This window comes from Balaenoptera ricei, chromosome 3, assembly GCF_028023285.1.
Source record: "Balaenoptera ricei isolate mBalRic1 chromosome 3, mBalRic1.hap2, whole genome shotgun sequence".
Classification (NCBI taxonomy): domain Eukaryota; kingdom Metazoa; phylum Chordata; class Mammalia; order Artiodactyla; family Balaenopteridae; genus Balaenoptera; species Balaenoptera ricei.
In genome coordinates, this window is record NC_082641.1 from 33,488,122 (window position 1) to 33,505,978 (window position 17,857).

The 17,857-nt window shown below is 36.3% G+C and overlaps 1 protein-coding gene across 1 annotated transcript in view; it reads right to left on the minus strand.

Annotated features, from left to right (window-relative positions):
• Nucleotides 1-17,857, minus strand: part of DAB2 (DAB adaptor protein 2) — a 335,672-nt gene that overhangs the window by 223,293 nt on the left and 94,522 nt on the right. The gene's annotated exons all lie outside the window — the stretch shown is intronic.

The window sequence follows — 17,857 nt, forward strand, 5'->3', positions numbered from 1 at the left end:
GAATAAATACAACAGTACTGAAAGCAAAAATTATGGGCTAATATTTTTAAATTACATTGATGCATTTTTGAAACAAAGACATAAGGACTTATAACTACATATTAGTCTGTCACAATAATAAATAACATTACTGTGTTTTTAATCTCTAACTTCTGAAAAATTGAAGTGACTTCATAGAAATTATTTTTCTTTGTGTATTTATGTTCAATAGAAAGCATAGTCAAATTTGCTCATACTTGATGAAAGAACAATTTTTTATTAATTTTAGCTTGAAAATTTTTCTTCCACATGCAATAATAATTATATAAATCATCATGAAGCTAGCTCAAAGAGTTCCCATATACCAGCACCCATTTCCCCCTATTAACAAGCTACATTAGAATGGTACATTTGTTACAATTAATAAACTGATATTTAAGCATTATTATTAACTAAAGCATGTACTTTATTTAAATTTCCTTAGATTTTTACCTAATGTCCTTTGTTTGCTAGTTAGGAAAAAATGTAAGCATAAGAATGTTAGGCAGAGATCCATTAAACCCCCCCATTTTACAATACATTCAGGAAGTTGCAAAACTGTCATGTCTGCCTAGATCAATTTTAGTTAGTGGCTTTCAAATGATATATTCACCAAAAAATCATAATTTCTGTATATGGTTTGAAGAAGTTTGAGATCTAATGTTACATATTCCTGAATTTAAACAGTCAATTTGAGTTGATCAAGACGGCAGAGTAGGAAGACCCTGAGCTCACCTTCTCCTACAGATACACCAAAATTACAACTATTTACAGAGAAACAAACTATCTATGAGAATGACCTGAAGACTAGCAGTAAAGATTTTCCAGAACTAAAGAGAAAAAGAAAAAGCCACAGCAAGATAGGTAGAAGGGGTGGAGACGCACTCTAGTCAGGACCCACACCCCCTGGTCAGTGACCCATGAATGGAAAGGATATCACAACCACAAAGGTCCTCCCTGAGGAGTGAGGGGTCCAAACCCCATATCAGGCTCCCCAGCCCAAGGGTCCTGCCCAGGAAGATGAACCCCCCAAAAGTCAGGCTATGAAAACTAGTGGTGCTTACATGAGGGCTATAGGAAACAGAGACTCCACTTTTTTTTTTTTTTTTTTTTGGCTTTAATCAACAAAAATTTAATATTTCTCATAATTCCATGAATTGGCTGGGCAATTCTGGCCTTGGCTGGCTCAGTTGGGACTGGAAGGTCTAGAGGTCCTCTACATTCACATGTCCAGCAGTTGGCTCGATGACCATGCATCCCGCATCATCCAGTGGGCTAGCCCGGCTCCTCCCCACAGTGGTGACTGCAGTGTTCCCAGCAGTAAGAGGCAACAATCCCCAGTGTACAAGTGCTTTTCAAGCCTTTGCTTGCATCATGTTTGCTAGCATCTAACATGCCAAAGCAACTCACACGGACTGGAGAAATGGACTCCACTTCTTTTTTTTTTTTTTTTGCTCATGAATGTAAAATTTTTTTTACATTTTAAGTTATTATCAATTTACAAGGTGGAAACCCATTGTTGTTTATGAGACCCCACACTTAAAGGGAGCATGCAAAAATCTCACACGCTTTGAGTCCCACAACAGAGGACAGTGGGCAGACCCACATGCTGGAGAGCCTCCTTCAGAGGCAGGAGGCAGCAGGGACAACCCCTGGGGACTGATACACTGGTGGCAGCCATTTTGGGGAGCTTGGATTATTTTTTATTTCTTTCACTAGCCTGATTGCCATGGCTAGGATGTACAATCTTCTTAGATTTACTGCAATTGTTTTGTCGCCTGTCATGTGATCTATCCTGGAAAATGTTCCATGTACACTTGAAAAGAATACGTATTCTGCTATTTTTGGCTGGAACGTTCTATACATATAACCATTAAGTCTATCTGGTCTAATTTGTCTTTAAAGCCAATGTATCCTTTTTTATTTTCTGTCTGGATGATCTGTCCACTGATGTAAGTGAGGTGGCAGAGTTTACTACTATTATTGTATTACTGTCAATTTCTTCCTTTCTGTCTGCTAATATTTGCCCTATGTATTTAGGTGCTACTATGTTGAGTGCATATGTATTTGCAAGTGTTCTATCTTCTTGTTGGATTGGTCCCTTTATCATTATGTGATGCTCTTCTTTGTCTCTTATTATAGTCTTTGTTTTAAAGTGTAATTTATAGGTATGCTACCCAAGCATTCTTTTTGTTTCCATTTGCATAGAATATCTTTTTCCTTCCCCTCACTTTCCATCTATGTGTGTCTTTAGATCTAAAATAAGTCTGTTGTAGGCAGCATATATTTGGGTCTTGTTTTTTTTATCCATTCAGCCACTCTTTGCCTTTTAATTGAAGCACTCAATCAAAATTAACATATGGAAATCTGTTGCATTTTTATACACTAATAATTAACCATTAGAAAAAGAAATCAAGAAAACAATTCCCTATACAATTGCATAAAAAACATAAAATACCTGGGAATAAATCTAACCAAAGAGGTAAAAGACTTATACTTGAAAAACTATTAAGACATTGGTGAAAGAAATTGAAGATGACACAAACAAATGGAAAGTTATACCTTGCTCAAGGATGGGAAGAATTAATATTGCTAAAATGACCATACTACCCAAGATAATCTACAGATTCAGTGCAATCCCTATCAAAATACCAATGGCATTTTTCACAAAACTTGAACAAGTAATCCTAAAATTTGTATGGAATCACAAAAGACCCTGAATAGCAAGCAAACTTGAGAATAAAGAAGAAAGCCAGAGGTATCATGTTCACTGACTTCAAACCAAACTACAAAGCACAGTAATCAAAACAGTATGGTACTGGCACAAAAACAGACACATAGGTCAATGGAAGAGAATAGAGAGCCCAGAAATAAACCCATTCTTATATGCCCACTAGTCTATGACAAAGGAAGTAGGAATATACAGTGGATGAAAAGACAGCCTTTTCAATAAATAGGGCTGAGAAAAATGGACAGCTACATGCAAAAAATGACACTGGACCACTTTCTCACACCATATACAAAAATAAACTTGAAATGTATTAAAGACTTAAATGTAAGACATGAAACTAAAAATTCTAGAAGAAAACATAGGCAATACACTCTTTAGCATTGGTTTTAGCAATATTTTTTTTGACCTGTCTCCTCTGGCAAGGGAAATAAAAGCAAAATTAAACAAATAAGACTGCATCAAACTAAAAAACTTTTGCACAGCAAAGGAAACTATCAACAAAATGAAAAAGTCAGCCTACTGAATTTGCAAATGACATATCTGATAAGGAGTTAATAACCAAAATATACGAAGAACTCATACAACTTAATACCAACAAAACAATAGGATTAAAAAAGGGCAGAGGACCTGAATAGACATTTTCCCAAAACTGTGCAGATGGTCAACTGACTCATGAAAAGATGCTCAACATCACTAATCATCAGGGAAATTCAGATCAAAACCACAATGAAATATCACCTCACAGCTGTCAGGATGGCTATTATAAAAAATAAAATAAAATAAAATAAAAATAACAAGTGTTGGCATGGATGTGGAGAAAAGGGAACACTTGTGCACTGTTGGTGGAATTGTAAATTGGTGCAGCTACTAATGAAGATGGTATGGAGGTTCCTCAAAAAATTAAAAATAGAACTACCACATAGTCCATCAATTTCCTTTCTGGGAAGGAAAGAAAACCAGAAGCAAAAAAATCTCACTAATTAGAAAAGATATATGCACCCCTATGTTCATTGCAGCATTATTTACAATAGCCAAGTTATGAAAGCAACATGTGTCTACTGACACATGGATAAAGAAGATGTGATATATATAGTGGAATATTACTCAGCCATTAAAAATGCCATTTACAATAACATGGATGGCTCTAGAGGGCATTATGCTAAGTGAAATAAGTCAGACAAAAGAAAGACAAATACCATATTTTATCACTTATATATGGAATCCAAGACACAAAACAAATGAATAAACAAATAAATGGATAAACAAACCAGAATGAAAATAGAGTCATAGACACCAAGAACAAACAGGTGGTTGCCAGAGGGGAGGAGGTGGGGGGATGGCAAAATAAGTGAAGGGAATTAAGCAGTACAAGCTTCTAGTCATAAAATAAGTAAGTCATGGGGATGTAATATACAGCATTAGCCTTATGGTCAATAATACTGTAATACCTTTGTATGGGGTCAAATGGTTACTAGACTTACTGTGGTAATCATTTTGTAATGTATTTCAACGTTGAATCACTATGTTGTATGCCTGAATTTAACATAATATTGTACATCAACTATATTTCAATGGAAAAAAAAGCAATTTGAAATGATACCACAGTGACTGTAAAATGAAAGAAACAGTTGACTTCTTAGTCTTGAAATGAATACATGACACCAAGTCTGCAAATTTGGGGGCTGATGGTTTAATTGGAATTTCTTCAAATTAACTTCTATGTAGAACACAATGCTTATTAAAAGATAAGTAATAAAAGTGTGCCCACATTTAACTTACTTATATGTTATTAAATTTCAACAGTAATAAGGACAATTATTTAGATTTAGAACTTAGAGCAAGAAAAAACCAAATTTTTTTCCAAGGAAGAGTACTGTATCACTCATGTTGTTTAGAATTGGTAGCCTAAACAGACAGACATTTAGTTCATTTTAGTAGTGTCTTTAAATCTCCTACTGGCAATCCCCTTTCCCATCATTCACTGTGCCTCTCCCACTACCCACAGCTCTGCACTTGGTACCTCACTGGGTATGGCAGGCCTCACAGCACCTTAGATGCAAATCTCAGCTTCCTTCAGCTGTTTTCACAGAAAATCTGTTTACTCCAGTCCAAGAAAGCATTTTCCCTCCTCCTTTATTTTGGTATAATTGACAAATAAAATTGTGAGATATTTAAAGTGTACAGTATGATAATTTGATATAAATATATATTGTAAAATTCATCCCATCTCGATCCATCCCATCGAGTTAATTAACATATCCATCACCTCATGTATTTATCTTTCTTTGTGTTTGTGAGAACATTTAAGTTCTACTCTCTTAGCAAATTTCAGTTATACCATAACAGTGTTATCAACTATAGTCATCACGTTTTACATTAGATCCTCAGAACTTTTTCATCTTATAACAAAGTTTGCACTCTTTTATCAACCTCTCCCTATTTCCCCCACCCCTAGCCCCTGGCAGTCACTTTTCTAATCTCTGTTTATATGAGTTCACTTTTTTTTTTAAGATTCCATATATAATTGATACTATGAGGGTTATTTGTCTTTTTCTCTCTGGCTTTTTTCACTTATCATAATGCCCTTTGGGTTTATCCATGTCATTGCAAATAGTAGGATCTCCTTCTGTTTTAAGGCTGAATAATATTCCACTGTCAAATTTTAGAAGATGTACTGATGATGTGATGTGTTAAGGGCAGCCTCACAGAGTTCGATTTCCTGTTGGGGTCAAGGCTGACACGGCCGCACCCACCCATCTTCTTCCTTCCTCTCAGAAGCAACAAACAAATCCCTATCTCTCTTTGCTGCACGCCTGGCAACGCCCCTTACCAACCCCCTTCCCCTCCACTGCCAAGATTATAACTGATTGTTTTAACAAATGTGTGTCCCTCCATAAAAGAATTCTCATAGGGACTGCCAAGAGAATGGCATTTTACCTATTTTGTTACATAAATGACAGGTTATATGTAATTTTTTCAGAGAGTAGTTCATTTTTTTTTTCCCAAAGGATTTTAGCTTTGAGAATGTATTGATAGTCATCACTGGTCAAGTTCATGATCTGTAGCTAGAAAAACATAAACACTAAGAAGCAAATTGGTTTCTCCTTTCTAGAAAGACTGATTGCAAGCCTAATTCTACAGCTTGTCCCAGGTGCTTAAAAACTATTGCACTTAAGTTTTGTCATTGATTAAGCCCCTTTATTAACATTTTGAGGAAATTAAAGGAAACGCAAGAATTCTTTTATATATTTTTTGCATATTTGTAAGCAATTATTAATAACTGTTTGCCTGTCTTTTCCTTTTAACCCTATTGCATAAATTTCATGTGAAACTTTCTCTCCTGGTTACCATTTTCTAGAACTTTAATCATACCTCTTGCTCTTTTCCTAACTTTTCTGCATTTAACATTCTTCATACTTATTTGATTAGTTGTGATTAAATAGTAAAACTATCACAAATAATTTGGATATTTTTACTGATTATAACATTTAATAAATATATTTTGATTTTAATTATATTTAATCCACATGAATTAGTGGATTCTAATTTCATATAAGTACTTTAAGTGTCTTCCATGCTCACATTTTGGTTATTTCCTTTACACAACCCATTTCCTGCTTTTACTGGAAGTTGAGCAGGGTTTTTCTATTTTTGTTTTTAATTTTACTGTTCCCCAAGGCTTTCTTAATTGTGTTTTTCTTGCGTAGGCAACATCTTGCCACAGAATATTTGAGCAATCACTAAAGTATACCCACACACCACTTATTAAATGAGTTGTTGTTTTTTTTTAATGAAGTATTTGGTTAATAGGTAACAAAGACAATTTCCAATACATCACTCCACAGCCCAGTATCTAGAATTTTCCTAGTGAAATACAATTCTAGAAATGATCTCCTTTCATATTTGTTATTTAATTTATCACATTATGGATCTCAAGAGTTGGTGGTAATAGCCAATGAAATACTATGCTTAAGAAAGAAGGTAATGTTATTTGAATGCATTTATTAGTTTTGTGCTTTACATAAAATATTTTATTCTATTCTCTCAACTGTCATAATATAATTAATTCCAAAATTTAGAGATGAGGAAGTTAGGATTTATAGATGTTCAAAAGCTTGGCAAAGGTCGTATTAGTAAGTGGTAATGCTTCTTTCCCCTACTGCTTAAGTTTTTTCGTGATTTTTGCAGAGCCCATGAATTTAAAGACTAAATTGTTTTATTTTCCTGGTGTACTTAGGCCTACATTTTTTAGAAGAATGATGTATCAAAAATAGTATCAAAAGGATTTTCAAATGAAATCAGCTCTACAGAAAGTCTTCCTGTTCCTTTCCCTTATTCACTCCTGTGATTGTGATGAGTGCAACAATGTGTTCTATTCCATATGTTCTTCTTGCAACTAAATTTTGACACTGTTCCCACCCAGGAATGGGATCTGTGTTCTTTCCACTTAAATCCGGTTGTCAGTGGTAGTGACACTTTGTGACTTCCAATGCTAAATCATAAAAGGTGATTTTTTTTTTTTTTTTTTTGCCTTGTTCACTTGGGACCCTCACTCAATTCAGTCACCATAGTGTAAGGAAGCCCAAGAAGCTCATAGAGAGGTACACGTGGAGAGCCTCCAAGGCTCCAGTCATCAGCCATGTATGACTAAACTCCCAACAAACAGCCAGTACCAACTTGCCAGCCATGTGAGTGAGTCACCTTGGAAGTGATCCCGCAGTCCTCAGTTGAGCTGATGCCACGTGGAGCAGAGATGAGCCTTCCACACAGATCACAGTCCAAATTGAAGGTATGAAAGCTCAATAAACTTTGCTGTTTGTTTAAGCCACTAAGTTTTGTGGTGATTTGTAATTCAACCACAAATAACTATTGAAGATACATGCACCCCCATGTTCATAGCGGCACTGTTTACAATAGCCAAGATAATGAAGCAACCTAAGTGTCCATCAACAGATGAATGGATAAAGAAGATGGGGTACATATATATAACAAATATTACTCAGCCATAAAAAAGAATGAAATAATGCCATTCGCAGCAACATGGATGGACCTACAGATTATCATACTAAGTGAAGTGAGTCAGACAAAGACAAATATATGATATCACTTATATGTGGAATCTAAAAACTAGTACAAATAAACTTATTTACAAAACAGAAACAGACTCATAGACATAGAAAAAAACAACTTATTTTTACTAAAGGGGAAGGCAGAGAAGAGGGGTAAATTGGGAGTATGGGATTAACAAATGCGCACTACCATATATAAAATAGGTAAACAACAAGGATTTACTGTATAGACCAGGGAACTATATTCAATGTCTTATAATAAACTATAATGGAAAAGAATAAAAAAAGAATATAGATATATACATATATGTATAACGGAACCACTTTGCTGTACACCTGAAACTAACACAATATTGTAAATCAACTGTACTTCAATTAAAAAAAAACAGCCTAAACAAGTATCAAATATTCTTTTGGATTCATGGAAAACTTACTTTTAAAAATCATTTTCATTGCACTATATTTCTGAAAGTTTCCTATCCATTAGGTGAACTCAGAACTACTCTGATAAACATGACCCAAGCAAAATTTCCCAGCTCCAGGAAACCTTGCACAAGTGTGAAATCATTTCTGTTTTGTACTTTTATACTTACTCTGCTTTACTATAAAGCCCTGTTTGTATATTTTGACCAGAAAGTTCTAGGAAAAAGGAAATTAATTTATTTGACCTGGACTTGCTGCAGTGGTATGAATAGAGGAAGTAACCTTTGTACTAGTTAACAGTTTAAAATAAATGTATTTGAACCTCAGACTGTTCTATTGCTACAAGTTATCTAACTTCTATTAATTCTATAATTGAATAAATATTTTATTTAAGTTAAGGATTTTTTTCCTTCTAAAAAACCTGCTTCTTGCAGTCACAGCTTATCTCCCTTTAGTCCATTTCTCGTGTCTTATTCGCAGATATTTTAAAATGTGATTTTTCTTAGAAATATAATTTTTCTTTCTCATTTTCCTTAGTCTTACCATGATAATTGGTCATAAACACCAAGGTCATGGTTTTCAATTATCCAGACTTAGACATCCATTTGATAAGCTTGTAAGATCATCAATTATATTGTCTATCTGCATATTTTAACATGACATAAATAGACCACATTCTGCAATGTTGTTGAATATATGTACCAATAAATACATGACTCATATTAACTATTTGAAAGGGTAAGTGTACAGGAACTCAGGAAATTTGTATAGGTGGTCTCAATTGTTTCTGAGGGTCCATTTTCTAGGGACACTAAATCCGAATGTCTAGTGTCACAACTGCCCTAGCCTCGGTTTCCCTTCCCTTTCAAACAAAGCTTGAAACAGGGGCTTGTGTGTAGGTAATTCATTTAGGAAGAGACCCCAGGTAACAGGAATGGGGACTGAGGGAATGTAACCTGGAAGGAGGGAAAGGAATGATTGGAGTAATTTATCAAATTGGTCATTACTGTAGCTACAGGGGCTCAATTCCAGCTTCTGGTGAGCTGTTTAGAAGGTACATGCACCATTGTCCTGTCAGACTTCACTTCAGAAACACAAGTTCAAAGACAGAATAATTAAGAATTTCAAGAGAGTTACAAGAGGGGACTAAACTCAGGTCCTTCTGCATGCAGGACCATGCATAACTGCAGTGGTTACACGCTCATGAAGCTGGCCCTGCTTGTGATCTTTGAGATGTGGCACTAAAAGGCTGGAGATCGTTGTCTCAAGGCAAAGCAGAGACTGAAGTGTGAACGCAGGAGCTGGGGGGCTGAGGGGATTGTGAGGACATGAGCTCACAAGCTTTAGGAATGCACGGAAGTCCAGGGAAGCATTTATATGTACGCAGCTTAGAAATTGGCAATTCAGTGCAAACTCATCTAAATCTAATGGAGACAAGGTCCCAGCTGGCATTTGGGTTACACCTGTATTAGGACAGCTTTGGCTATATTACCTTTTGGAACAGCTTTAACACATTTGCAATTCACATAGAGTTTCTGATGAGAAACTCTTTTTTTTTTTTTTAATGTTTATTTATTTATTTATTTTCTTATTAGTCAACCATTTTATACACATCAGTGTATACATGTCAATCCCAATCTCCCAATTCATCACACCACAACACCCAACCCCCACTGCTTTCCCCCCTTGGTGTCCATACATTTGTTCTCTACATCTGTCTCAATTTCTGCTCTGCAAACCGGTTCATCTGTACCATTTTCTTGGTTCCACATATATGCGTTAATATACGATATTTATTTTTCTCTTTCTTACTTCACTCTGTATGACAGCCTCTAGATTTATCCATGTCTCTACAAATGACCCAATTTCGTTCCTTTTTATGGCTGAGTAATATTCCATTGTATATATGTACCATTTCTTCTCTATCCATTCATCTGTCGATGGGCATTTAGGTTGCTTCCATGACCTGGCTATTGTAAAGAGTGCTGCAATGAACATTGGGGTGCATGTGTCTTTGTGAATTACGGTTTTCTCTGAGTATATGCCTAGTAGTGGGATTGCTGGATCATATGGTAATTCTATTTTTAGTGCTTTAAGGAACCTCCATACTGTTCTCCATAGTGGCTGTATCAATTTACATTCCCACCAACAGTGCAAGAGGGTTCTCTTTTCTCCACACCCCCTCCAGCATTTGTTGTTTGTAGATATTCTGATGATGCTCATTCTAACTGGTGTGAGGTGATACCTCATTGTAGTTTTGATTTGCATTTCTCTAACAGTTAGTGATGTTGAGCAGCTTTTCATACGTTTCTTGGCCATCTGTATGTCTTCTTTGGAGAAATGTCTATTTAGGTCTTCTGCCCATTTTTGGATGGGGTTGTTTGTTTTTTTAATATTGAGCTGCATGAGCTGTTTATATATTTTGGAGATTAATCCTTTGTCTGATGATTCATTTGCAAATATTTTCTCCCATTCTGAGGGTTGTTTTTTCATCTTGTTTATGGTTTCCTTTGCTGCACAAAAGCTTTTAAGTTTCATTAGGTCCCATTTGTTTATTTTTGTTTTTATTTCCATTACTCTAGGAGGTGGATCAAAAAATATCTTACTGTGATTCATGTCAAAGAGTGTTCTTCCTATGTTTTTCTCTGAGAGTTTTATAGTGCCCAGTCTTACATTTAGGTCTCTAATCCATTTGGAGTTTATTTTTGTGTATGGTGTTAGGGAGCGTTCTAATTTCATTCTTTTACAGGTAACTGTCCAGTTTTCCCAGCACCACTTATTGAAAAGACTGTCTTTTCTCCATTGTATATCCTTGCCTCCTTTGTCATAGATTAGCTGACCATAGATGCATGGGTTTATCTCTTGGCTTTCTATCCTGTTCCATAGATCTATATTTCTGTTTTTCTGCCAGTACCATGTTGTCTTGATGACTGTAGCTTTGTAGTATAGTCTGAAGGAGTCTTTTGTATGTCCATACAAATTGTAAGATTTTTTGTTCTAGTTCTGTAAAAAATGCCATTGGTAATTTGATAGGAATTGCATTGAATCTGTAGATTGCTTTGGGGAGTAGAGTCATTTTCACAATATTGATTCTTCCAATCCAAGAACATGGTATATCTCTCCATCTGTTGGTATCATTTTTAATTTCTTTCATCACTGTCTTATAGTTTTCTGCACACAGGTCTTTTGTCTCCCTAGGTAGGTTTATTCCTAGGTATTTTATTATTTTTGTTGCAATGGTAAATGGGAGTGTTTCCTTAATTTCTCTTTCAGATTTTTCATCATTAGTGTATAGGAATGCAAGAGATTTCTGTGCATTAATTTTGTATCCTGCAACTTTACCAAATTCATTGATTAGCTCTAGTAGTTTTCTGGTGGCATCTTTAGGATTTTCTATGTATAGTATCATGTCATCTGCAAACAGTGACAGTTTTACATCTTTTCCAATTTGTATTCCTTTTATTTCTTTTTCTTCTCTGATTGCCGTGGTTAGGACTTCCAAAACTATGTTGAATAATAGTCGTGAGAGTGGACATCCTTGTCTTGTCCCTGATCTCAGAGGAAATGCTTTCAGTTTTTCACCATTGAGAATGATGTTTGCTGTGGGTTTGTCATACATAGCCTTTATTATGTTGAAGTAGGTTCCCTCTATGTCCACTTTCTGGAGAGTTTTTATCATAAATGGGTGTTCAATTTTGTCAAAAGCTTTTTCTGCATTTATTGAGACCATCATATGGTTTTTATTCTTCAATTTGTTAATATGGTGTATCACATTGATTGATTTGCGTATACTGAAGAATCCTTGCATCCCTGGGATAAATCCCACTTGATCATGGTGTATGATCCTTTTAATGTGTTGTTGGATTCTGTTTGCTAGTATTTTGTTGAGGATTTTTGCATCTATATTCATGAGCGATATTGGTCTGTAATTTTCTTTTTTTGTCGTATCTTTGTCTGGTTTTGGTATCAGGGTGATGGTGGCCTCATAGAATGAGTTTGGGAGTGTTCCTTCCTCTGCAATTTTTTGGAAGAGTTTGAGAAGGATGGGTGTTAGCTCTTCTCTAAATGTTTGATAGAATTCACCTGTGAAGCCATCTGGTCTTGGACTTTGTTTGTTGGAAGATTTTTAATCACAGTTTCAATTTCATTACTTGTGATTGGTCTGTTCATATTTTCTATTTCTTCCTGGTTCAGCCTTGGAAGGTTATACCTTTCTAAGAATTTTTCCATTTCTTCCAGGTTCTGCATTTTATTGGCATAGTGTTGCTTGTAGTAGTCTCTTAGGATGCTTTGTATTTCTGCAGTGTCTGTTGTAACTTCTCCTTTTTCATTTCTAATTTTATTGATTTGAGTCCTCTCCCTCTTTTTCTTGATGAGTCTGGCTAATGGTTTATCAATTTTGTTTATCTTCTCAAAGAACCAGCTTTTAGTTTTATTGATCTTTGCTATTGTTTTCTTTGTTTCTATTTCATTTAGTTCTGCTCTGATCTTTATGATTTCTTTCCTCCTGCTAACTTTGGGTTTTGTTTGTTCTTCTTTCTCTAGTTCCTTTAAGTGTAACATTAGATTGTTTATTTGGGATTTTTCTTGTTTCTTGAGGTAGGCTTCTATAGCTGTAAACTTCCCTCTTAGAACTGCTTTTGCTGCATCCCATAGGTTTTGGATCATCGTGTTTTCATTGTCATTTGTCTCTAGGTATTTTTTGATTTCCTCTTTGATTTCTTCAGTGATCTCTTGGTTATTTAGTAACGTATTGTTTAGCCTCCATGTGTTCGTGTTTTTTACGTTTCTTTCCCTGTAATTGATTACTAATCTCATAGCATTGCAGTCTGAAAAGATGCTTGATATGATTTCAATTTTCTTAAATTTACTGAGGCTTGATTTGTGACCCAAGATGTGATCTATCCTGGAGAATGTTCTGTGCCCACTTGAGAAGAAAGTGTAATCTGCTGTTTTTGGATGGAATGTCCTATATATATCAATCAAATCTCTCTGGTCCATTGTGTCATTTAAAGCTTGTGTTTCCTTATTAATTTTCTGTTTGGATGATCCGTCCATTGGTGCAACTGAGGTGTTAATGTCCCCCACTATTATTGTGTTACTGTCGATTTCCTCTTTTATAGCTGTTAGCAGTTGCCTTATGTATTGATGTGCTCCTATGTTGGGTGCATATATATTTAGAATTGTTATATCTTCTTCTTGGATTGATCCCTTGATCATTATGTAGTGTCCTTCCTTGTCTCTTGTAACATTCTATATTTTAAAGTCTATTTTATCTGATATGAGTATTGCTACTCCAGCTTTCTTTGATTTCCATTTGCATGGAATACCTTTTTCCATCCCCTCACTTTCAGTCTGTATGTGTCCCTAGGTCTGAAGTGGGTCCAATGGAGACAGCATATATATGGGTCTTGTTTTTGTATCCATTCAGCGAGCCTGTGTCTTTTGGTTGGAGCATTTAGTCCATTCACATTTAAGGTAATTATTGATATATGTCTTCCTATTACCATTTTCTTAATTGTTTTGGGTTTGTTTTTGTAGGTCCTTTTCTCCTCTTGTGTTTCCAACTTAGAGAAGTTCCTTTAGCATTTGTTGTAGAGCTGGTCTGGTGGTGCTGAATTCTCTTAGCTTTTGCTTGTCTGTAAAGCTTTTGATTTTTCCATCGAATCTGAATGAGAACCTTGCTGGGTAGAGTAATCTTGGTTGTAGGCTCTTCCTTTTCATCACTTTAAGTATATCATGCCACTCACTTCTTGCTTGTAGAGTTTCTGCTGAGAAATCAGCTGTTGACCTTATGGGAGTTCCCTTGTATATTATTTGTTGTTTTTCCCTCGCTGCTTTCAATAATTTTTCTTTGTCTTTAATTTTTGCCAATTTGATTACTATGTGCCTCGGCGTGTTTCTCCTTGGGTTTATCCTGTATGGGACTCTCTGCACTTCCTGGACTTGGGTGGCTATTTCCTTTCCCATGTTAGGCAAGTTTTCTACTATAATCTCTTCCCGGGTCCTTTCTCTTTCTCTTCTCCTTCTGGGACCCCTATAATGAGAATGTTGTTGCATTTAATGTTGTCCCAGAGGTCTCTTAGGCTGTCTTCATTTCTTTTCATTCTTTTTTCTTTATTCTCTTCCACAGCAGTGAATTGCACCTGTCTTCCAGGTCACTTATCCGTTCTTCTGCCTCAGTTATTCTGCTATTGATTCCTTCTAGTGTAGATTTCGTTTCAGTTATTGTATTGTTCATCTCTGTTTGTTTGTTCTTTAATTCTTCTAGGTCTTTGTTAAATATTTCTTGTGTCTTCTCAATCTTTGCCTCCGTTCTTTTTCTGAGGTCCTGGATCATCTTCACTATCATTATTCTGAATTCTTTTTCTGGAAGATTGCCTCTCTCCGTTTCATTTAGTCGTTTTTCTGGGGTTTTATCTTGTTCCTTCATCTGGTACATTGCCCTCTGTCTTTTCATCTTGTCTATCTTTCTGTGAATGTGTTTTCTGTTCCACAGGCTGCAGGATTGTAGTTCTTCTTGCTTCTGCTGTCTGCCCTCTGGTGGATGAGGCTATCTAAGAGGCTTGTGGAAGTTTTCTGATGGGAGGCACTGGTGGTGGGTAGAGCTGACTGTTGCTCTCTGATGAGAAACTCTTGAGTCTTTGTCACATTTGCTCTTCATCTTCTCTGTTCATATTTTATTAGTATTGTCTTAGTCAGATCAGGCTGCCATAACAAAGTACCATAGTCTAAGTGGTTTTAAATAACAGAAATTTAATTCTCACAGTTCTAGAGGCTGAGAAGTCTAAGATCAAGGTGCCAGCTGATTTGGTTCCTGGTGAGAACTCTCTTCCTGATTTACAGATGGCCACCTTCTTGGTATATCATCATATGGCCTTTCCTCCATGCATACTAATGGGAAGAGAGACAGATAGAGAGATAGAGATAGAGATGGAGAGAGAGGCACTCTTTTCCTCTTTTTATAAGGCCTCCAATCCCATTCTATTAAGATCTCACCCTTATAATCTCATTTTAACCATAATTACCTCCTAAAAGCCCTATCTCCAAATACAATCATAAAGGTGGGGGGGTATGGGTAGGGCTTCAATATATAATTTTTTTTTGGCAGGGGACACAATTCAGTCTATAGCAAGTATAAACTTTAAAATCCTAAGTGATGGATTTCATATTTATCAATATTCAATTTGATATAGTTTTATTTTGCCCATCTTTCTAACTGTCTGTAATACTTTGAGCTTTTATTCTGTGGAGTAGATACTTATATAGGTGTATTGCCATCTCATGTCCCTACACTTTTGGGAAACTCTTCACATGGAAAACTGGATGGACCTCACCCCTCTCCCAAATATATCAAAATGCTAATGAGAATAAAGGGTTCTTTCATTTCTCAAGATTTACCTCATTGAAAGGCAGTTTGGGCTGTAATAGTAATATTTTTCTGTATCCGAAGAAGTGTCTATACAGCAGAAAAGCTGGTTCTGCTTTCATCTGTTCTAAGGAGTTGACACTGGGAATTTGGCATTCACTTCTGGATGCTACACTTAGGAGGGACACTGGGATGTCCAGCAGGGATGGTGAATGTCTTCAGGAGCATGGTCTAAGAGGAACAGTTGAAATTCTTAGTAGAAAAGAAAATGGGGGGACATGTATCTGATTTTAAATGCTTAAAGGCTTATCATATGAAAGAGGGATTAGGGTCCTCCTGAGTGCCCTCATAAAACAGAGCTAGTATTAATGGATAGATGTGAGAAGAAGGCAAATTAGTTTATGAGGAAAAACCTTTAAACAGCCAGAGCTGTGCAAAAAAGGGTGGCGACGGGGAGGTTCTCTGAATCATGACATAGGAAGCTTTTCTTTATTGACAGTATTGAATCAGGGGAAGAGTATTTTATACCAGGGTCATTGTCCAAGACTGAATTTGTCCTAGGGCAGTGGAATTGTGTGTAAATAGCAGGGAGTGGTTCTTAAATTGTGAAACACCATTTGGTGCTCTGAGAAGGCTGATTTTCTGTTATTAGGTGCTGTGTCAAGGAATGCATAGTGTCTGTATTAATTTACTAGGTATGCCATAACAAAGTACTTAAAACTGGGTGGTATCAAACAACAGAAATTTGTTGTCTCAAAGTTCTACAGGCTAGAAATTTGAAATCCAGGTGTTGGCAGGGCCAGACTCCCTCTGAAACTTATAGGGGAGAATCTTGCCTTTGCTTTTCCTAGCTTCTGAGGATTGCCATCAACTCTTGGCATTCTTTGGCTTGCAGCTTTGTAGCTCCAATCTTTGCCTCTGTTGTCACATGGCATTCCTCTTCTCATAAAGATACCAGTAACGTTTGATTAGGGCTCACTCTAATGATTTCAACTTAACAACATCTACTAACACCCTATTTCTAAATAAGGTCACATTGACAGGTACCAGGGCTTACGACTTCAACATATCCTTTTGGAGGACACAATTTAACCCTTAATGGCATCCCCAGGAGGCTGATATACTGTGCTTTCATACTGGCTCTGTCCCTGCCATGCTCAATTTCCTAAGCAAGTCAGTTTGCCTCTTGGCACTTCAGTTATGCTTCTGTAAAATGAGAGCAGTAACTTTCTCTGGCCAGACATAGAGAAAGAACATGTGGACCCAGTGGGGAAAAGGGAGGGTGGGACGAATTGGGAGAGTAGCGTTGACATATATACACTACACTACCATGTGTAAAATAGATAGCTAGTGGGAAGCTGCTGCATAGCACAGGGAGCTCAGCTCAGTGCTCTGTGATGACCTAGAGGGGTGGGATGGAGCTGGTGGGAGGGAGGCTCAAGAGGGAGGGAATATATATATATATACATATAGCTGATTTACTTTGTTGTACAGCAGAAACTAACACAACATTGTAAAGCAATTATACTCCAATAAAAAAATAAATGAATAAATAATATAATAAAAAAATAACTTTCTCTGGCCAACTGACAAGGTCTGATGTGACTACGTAAAGTGTTCACACATGGTCATGTGATCTCAGAAGCCCTCATATATAGATGTTTATTGTAACCCCCTCAATATAGGTGCATCTCCAAATGATAACCTTTTTTCATTTGAGCATAATTAAAGCATGGAGTGCTTAATCTCTAACAGGTATAAAAAATCTCACAGACACTAACTACAAAAGGCCAAAAGGCAGGGTCTGCAATAAGAACTTGAGAAACAGCACAGCTTTATTTCATTTTGGAAGTCTGAGAGAATGAACTAACTTAATCAACACAATCTACCCAATCCACATGAGGAAGAGGAAAACACAAGAGATCTGTTTTAGGATTTATTCTAAGATTTATGATCTAACTTTTCACCATGACAGTCACTTTGTTCCCACAACATCCTATTCAAAGACTTTCTGGTGACCTAAATCTGTCATTTTCCTTTAAAAGCCCCTGTTTTCCATCCTGTCCTTGATTTCCAGCTGTTCTTTGTGTTGATTACCATGAGTGATAATTTGGGGAGGCATGCAACATGTTTGCAAGCAAAGGGAATGAATGGTCTGGCATTTGAGGAAGGACTAAAAAAGACATTTCAGTCTGGAAGCAGGCAAGCTGGAAGAATATGTTCTCAACAGCTTAAAGTAATGGATAT